The sequence below is a fragment of the Pinus tabuliformis genome, chromosome 6, assembly GCF_031772625.1.
Source record: "Pinus tabuliformis cultivar Carrire ecotype Pingquan chromosome 6, CPIR1, whole genome shotgun sequence".
In the NCBI taxonomy this organism is placed as follows: Eukaryota; Viridiplantae; Streptophyta; class Pinopsida; order Pinales; family Pinaceae; genus Pinus; species Pinus tabuliformis.
This window is the reverse complement of record NC_142292.1, coordinates 140,494,493-140,502,027: the sequence shown is the minus strand read 5'-3', so window position 1 is coordinate 140,502,027 and position 7,535 is coordinate 140,494,493. Positions and strand designations below refer to the sequence as shown.

Here is a 7,535-nt window from a genome sequence, read left to right as displayed (position 1 = left end):
TCGGTAAATAGAGTAGGCGTGATTATCATTATGAGAGAATGATATGTGTGTTAGATGATAAACAGAACTAGGGAATGGCATCCTCTTGAGCGAGTTATGGTGTGAATATATCTCGCTTTCTCCCCACCACTTCACTGCCTCATGCGGTCAAGTGGAAGCAAGGATCATCATTTTCGTTTTCTTGTTAAGGAAATTTTTTCCCTTCAAATTTCAAAGGGAGAATCTTTGTAACAACATTCCATCTGATGCTTGAATTATGTGCCACCTTTTGAAGGTTCACATGTTGTCTTTTAATTGAGCCCTTTAAATATAATTTAAAGTCAAGTTTTTATAATATTTATTATAATATAATTAGTTTTTATAATAATTATTATTATATTAATTATATTTAAAATTTTAATAATTTATATTTACTTAACTTATTAATTTGTCATTAAACATGCTTGGTTATACGAAATAGGGGTTGACTTTTTTTCCAGAGGCTTCAATATTTTTTTCAGTGGATAAGGGTGTGAAGTTATAGGTCAATATACAAAACTCTATCATTTGTTCCTCGGAACTGATATTCGTAAGGTGTTTCAACCTTCAGTGGCATCAATTATTAATATAAATCAATAATTTAATGTATTGACTAGTCACATGTGTTTCGACATTGGTGTGGTCATTACTATTATGTTTACAATAATATCGTATGTATAGGGTTGTTAGACCATGTTGTCCATTTATGTTAAAGGTGTTAGGATAAATGCTTGCGAGATTCACTTAATTCACAATTGAGAGGATTTCTTCACTATTTTTGTCTGTAACATGCTACTCAATGCTCAATTATAGTGATCTAGTATTAGAAGCTATCTTCCTTTATAGGTCTTTTTTTGGTTAAATTTGACAGCCCTCATTTGTTGAGGTTCATTTGTTAAGAAAATGGATTGAATTGGTGAAGTATTGAAGTTATTGAAAAATCTGATAACCTCTATTGTTAATGATATAGTAAAAATAAAAAAAAACCATTCTCATTAACATTAAAATCCGTCTACAAGATGCACACGAGAAAATTGAATTTCTCAAGCTCGGGTCAGAACTATAGTAAGACGAGCTACAATAAATGAGATCATCATTCTGGACCATCAGAGAAAATTTCAAACTAAAAGTGGTCTCCTAAGTAAAAATAATAAAATAAGAGTTATGAATTTTGGAGGGAAAAGAATAAAACTACTTTTTTAATTGTATTTTTAACTTATTTCCTTATATGTTTACTCAAATTTCAAGTGTAGACACTTGTTGGATGCAGAATTAAATTTCACATCCAATAGGTACCCATCATGAATACTTTTGAGAAGACCCACATTGACAAAAAAATAAATACACATTAAAAAGGTGTGATGAACACGTTTTTTAATGTATCTTCAATTTTTATCAATGTGGGTCTTCTCAAAAGTATGCATGATTAATGTCTACACATGAAATTTGAGTAAACCTATAAGGATATAAGCCAAAAGTACAATTAAAAGAAGTAGTTCTTCTTCTTTTCCCTCCAAAATATTTACATGTACCTCTTTTTAAATTTAAAATATTTTGATTAGTTTACATATTATGACATGGAAATTACATGAAAATTTCATGGGCACTTTTAGGCTAAAATTTCCTGTAATGTGGTTTGTTTTTAGAACACTTCTATGTTTGAGTTTAAGAGAAATTATCATTAGCAACTAGAAATTAATCATATTAGTGAGGCCATTCCAGGTGTATATTTGCATGAAGATGGAAAGTTTTAGGTTGCACTTTCCTAGCCCATCATCAGAACTTGGCAAGAAATTTTCACCGACCAAAACAAAACTAGTCTTGGATATGACAAGGATGTGTCCTTTCATATATCACACTATTCTATACCCATTAATTTCAAAGTGTTCAATTTCTTCAAGAGACTTCATCTTCACCTGCTCCATCTCCACATTCACATCATATTATTAGATGCCAACATTTTCATCGATTTGACCACTTGAAATATCATTATTTTGATCTTCAAACTTGTAAGAATTGTGGAAAACACAATCATCATTTATAAAGATTCTTTAGAAACAAGACTCCTGCAAGAACAATGATTCACCTTGGATGGGTTGCATCTTTCCAATTGCCTTCAATAGCTAAGAATATATATCAGACATACCTCAGAGTTCATTCTTGAGTATTGATACGTCTTGTGGATATTTCTTCATCTTCTCACTTTATATCTAACAGGGGGGAACTGATGGTTAACTACCATATTCAAAGATATATCAAGCGATCTTCAACCACAACCTGAACTAGATCCAGTTGACAAAGCCTAGATCTAGAGTCAGCCATAACCAAATTCAGAGTTGTAGCTAAAGACAAATTCATGCTCCATGAGCATTTATTTGTTGGTGGCCTACCGTAAACAACCATCGGCATAAGAATTTGATATCTGCTACATTATTTTGTGTTAAACTTCTAACCATCATGAAGGATCACTTCCACTTCATAGAATACTTTAGCTTCTAGAACCAAATTCAAAATTACTTCCAACTGTAGGTCTAGAGTTGGTTGTCATCCTTAAACCACCAACAGTAGATACCTCAAGCTTTTATGTCTCATTTGATTTGTGGTATTCCTTAAGCCACCATTTCATAGAACACATCCAACCATTTGTTGCCATGCATTTTTGTATTTCAGTTCTCTTCTTAGATTCATATACACCCCTTCAAATTAATGGAGGAATGTTGGACACCTAATATATTAGGGTTCCTATGGAGGAATTCCAACACTTATGGGCATCCAAGAAACCTCTTGGAAAATGAAAATCAATGGTCATAATCAAATGTATTTATATGTACATTTTGTGAATAATATTGAATCGCATGTTTACCTATTATTACCTAACAATTTTATGTGTGTAACAATTTTAAATTCATTTTAATTTTAATCTATTTACAACAAGACTAAAATTTTATTTTAATTCTTTATATGTATTAATTTCCTCAAAATTGTTTCTATTTCCAACGTATCTTTAAAAAATTTGAAAAAATTAACTCATCTAATTTAATGAACTAATCTATACATCATAATCTATTTATTTTAACATATAAGTTGTGCTAATAGCTATATTTACTTTAATATATGCTGTGTTAACCGTGAAATTTATTTAAGAAATCATTTTTTCTTACAACATCAACCACACTAAGAGCCATATGTGGTCGTTCACCATATAGAATATGATGCACGAGTAGCAAAATGGTTCCCTTTCTCAATAAATTTATTATGAATGCGAAGTTAAAAAAATAAAAATAAATCATAAAATTATTATATTATTAGTATAATTTTCTTTTTATCTATTAAGTATTGAAATGATCAGATCTCGAAAATATCAATCATTATTTGAGTGTGTATAATTTGGAAAAAGATTTATATCTAAAAGTTTGATTTTTATGAAAATTTAATATATTCAAGTATTAATAATACTATTTATATAAATTTCACAGTATAAAAATATTCATATTTTTTATTTCCTTATAACTTTCTTTATATATTAAATACAATTTTGACATGTTTCATAATCTTTTTAATTTATTTTTTCATTGTAATATGCATTGCATTGCATTGATATTAATTATATATTTGGAGAAAAACTTTAAATGTTTATTAATTATATATTTTAAATTAATATAATGTATATTATTAATCTTATTAACATCAAAATTATATATATATATATTATTTTTTAAAATAGTTTACAATTTTATCCATAAAAGTAAAAATAAAAATAATATATATATATATATATTATTTTTATTTTTACTTGTACGAATAACATTGTAAACTATTTTAAAAAATAATATATATATATATAATTTCAAGTTAAAAATTATTTAACACTACAAAATATCTCTTAACATTAAAAAAAAAAAATAATGTATTTTGAAATTTACCTTCATCGAGAACTTTTCATTCTATGTACCCGAATTCGAAAGTTTCAACAAGAAAACTTTTGATTCTGTGTACACAATTTCGAAAGTGTCAACAAGAAAAGAAATCATTGACAATTAAACGCTTGGCACCATCACTCCGGGTGGTTTTGTTATCCAAGGAAGAAGATTATAGAATGGCTTACTTACAGGAAAGCTTTTGATAGGGAAAGATAAGGAATTGGAGTTTGTCTTAACATGGATGTGGAGGGTGACTTCAAAATGGTCCTCTTTATCCCCTTCACATGGGAAGAAATTCCAGTCAAATTTTGTTACACGCCTAAGTTATAGTATGAGAGAGAAGACGTATGCAAATTGTCCTATCAATTGATTCAACGAAAGTAATATGCACGTGTTAGATTAAATTAAGGGTTATGTTTAGTATGAACCTTATATGTGTTTTTATTTTATTGGGAGATATTTTTGGTTCGAGTTTTGCATGTAGGTGGAGATTTTTCTTTCGGAAATATGCGTCATTCTGGTTAGGTTAAGTTAGATTAAGTTTATATTTTTGACTTGGTCTAAATATTATATGCTTTTCATTTTCTTTCGTAATATTTTCAAATCAATATTTTGCAAGCGGGTGGGGCTATTCCGTGGTATTTTGTGGTTAGTTTTTGGAAGCGCGTGGCGATTTTTGGAATGGGCAATCTGAACCTTGTAATGTATGTAATCTACCTAATCCGAGTTTCCTAGATATTTGTAGTGTATGTAATCTACATAATCAGAGTTTTCTAGATATTTTTTCAAGAAAGTTAAATTTATTTATTTATTGGAAAATAAAAGAGTGAAATTCACAATGTCAATGTCAAATTTCATCGAATACAAGTGATAGGTATTGTTTAAAGAGGGCACAATTTAATCTAATTTAACTAAAATTTTAGTTTAGATTAATTAAAATTTAGAATTTTAAATTTAAATAAAAAAAAAAAAAAATTAATTTAATTATAAAAATACTTCAATTTTTTTAGGATGGAAATAAATTTAACACGGTCTAAACACTCCCTGCCTAAAATCCTGAAACTAGACTGCTACCATCCAAATTTTCTAAAAATCTCCAGATCTCTGGAATTAGGTGCTAGGGGAAATGGATAAAAGAAAATAGTGTGTACGCATGTCTTTTGTAAAGAGAAATCAGTTTGTGCACATGTCTTTTATAACCAGAAATTATAGGGACCCCATATTATTTGAGGGCCACGTCTCATTCATCTCGCACCACGAGGAAAAAAATTGTGACAAGAATTTCAAGGAAGCCTACGGTTGTGCCCGATCAGGTTGAATCTACAGAATGGAATTTATTGACGAAAATGTCACGAAAGTACGCAGGGATGAAATGTTTGCGAAAGTGCGCACCGCCACTGATGAAATTTTCACGAAAGTACGATGCAATGTGCTTACTGTGGAAATGAATGATTTATATTCTTAACTCCCGCACTTCTCTATCCGCCACAACCAGTCCGCCTGCTGCGAAATAAAAATCAATATATCTGAATGTGAATATCGTTGTGATTGGCGAGAGACAATTTCGATGGATATTGCAGACGCGAGCCTCATGTTGGAGTTCATTCGCCACCATTTACTAGAAGTGGAGGACGATATTGTAGGAAACTCATCCTCAGCGTCTTCATCCTTATCCTTCACCACTGGCGGCTCATGCCAGAGTAGCAGCAGCATATCAGTATCAGAGGACGATGCGAGTAAATTTACCCAAGAAACTTGCTCTCCATCTTCTTCTGTGTGCTTAGTTAGAAGAATAGAGACGGTTAAGGTAAAGCCACAGGCACATGAGGAGGAGAATACAGCGATCAAGAAAAGCTGCGCTAGACACTACAGAGGAGTCAGGCGGCGGCCATGGGGAAAATTCGCGGCTGAAATAAGGGACCCCGCAAGGACGGGGGCCAGGCTATGGCTGGGTACTTTCAACACAGCCGAAGAGGCTGCTCTTGCATATGACCGGGCTGCTTTCAGAATCCGTGGATCCAGGGCTATCGTTAACTTCCCCCTCGCCTTAGTTTCCAATTCAGAAAATGGATCGCCCGAAGGTCACAAGGCGCACAAGAGGAAGAGAGGAAACGGTGATGATGCGGTGGCTGAAGATTGACCGTTACTTGCATAGGCATATATAAATGTAATTATTTATTACTAAGCCAAAGCTTTTTTTTTTATTTCATGTTCAGATTTGTTGTCTGGGCAGAATCTGAACGGGTGTCCCTTCCCTCGTATTCTTCTTGGTTTAAAGCCTTCTGCTTTTCTTTGCATTCAAATACTAATTTATGTATGCTATAGATTAGTATGCCTCCGTTCCATAGATTAATTATTTTTTAATTATTCTTTAATTTTTATTTTTATTTTAAAGTAATTTTTTATATTAATATTAGAATTTCAAAAATGGATTAATTTGTCTTTTGATATTTATATTTATTTTTCACACTTATTTAATACAATTCTAAAATTTTTATACAAAATTATAGAAATTAAATAACAATGTCAATATATCTTTACCTTTTCAGATTCTAGTATAACTATGAAATATATATATATATAAGTTGCGTTGTAGGGCATTGTGCTTTCTCTCCACCATAAAGGTTTCCTAGTTGCGGTTCCTTCTCCGATTTTTAAAATAAATATTGTTTAAATTTATTATATATAAATTGTTTTTAAAGAGTTGTATTGATTAAAAATATATTTATGTTTATAAAAACTCGTGCCATGGAAGTACAAATGGATGAAATTACTATATTCGTGATTTAAGTATGCTATTGACAAGTTTATTTACACAAAATAATTTTATTGAGAAAAAGAAATGGTTTATATTGGAATTGAGTTTGAAGAATTTTTATTTTTTCATAAATAAAAAATTATTTATGATAAAAATTATATAATAATAATATTTTTAACATTAATTAATCACTTTTATTAATATAATTGTATTAATTTAAAATTATTTTTTCAAATTTATTTCATAAAATTATTAAATTATAACACATATTATAAAATAAAAAATAACATGAAATTAATACTTTAATTTTATTGAACTAGTACTAAAAAATCACGAATTAAAAAATAAAAATAATATCAATCAAACTATATCAACGATATTAACTTAAAAAATAGTCACACTAGACCTATTACATTGAAAAGAACAAATGTATATTCATCTTACGAAATTAGAATAATTAATAAATATCTCGAGTTGAAATCTAAAATCTCTGTCGCTGTGAAGACAGTTACGAAGAGGAATTGCGAAAATTTGGTGAAATTTTCGTGCGTCAGAAAAGGTTAGAATAAAACAGAAAAACAATGAGAGAGCCAGCTGGAACGTTGTCGTTCAGTGACAAACAGTTTTCATTTTGTTTTCCGTTATTTCTGTGGGCCCAGCCTGTACAGATTCCCTATTTTGGGATTTTCTTTTCTTACGCCCGAGCTTTTATTTATTTTTTTAATTATGGGTGGAATTTTTATTTTCTTTTATTAGCACTGAGCTGTTAATTTTCTTTTTTAATTATGGTTGGAACTTTTAATGGATACTCGTGTAAAGAATTCAATCAATAGACTTTT

The 7,535-nt window shown here is 30.0% G+C and overlaps 1 pseudogene; it reads left to right on the top strand.

Annotated features, from left to right (window-relative positions):
• The first annotated feature begins 5,505 nt into the window (after window positions 1-5,505).
• LOC149257761 (ethylene-responsive transcription factor 1A pseudogene) lies at window positions 5,506-6,078 on the top strand (annotated as a pseudogene).
• The last annotated feature ends 1,457 nt before the right edge of the window (window positions 6,079-7,535 follow it).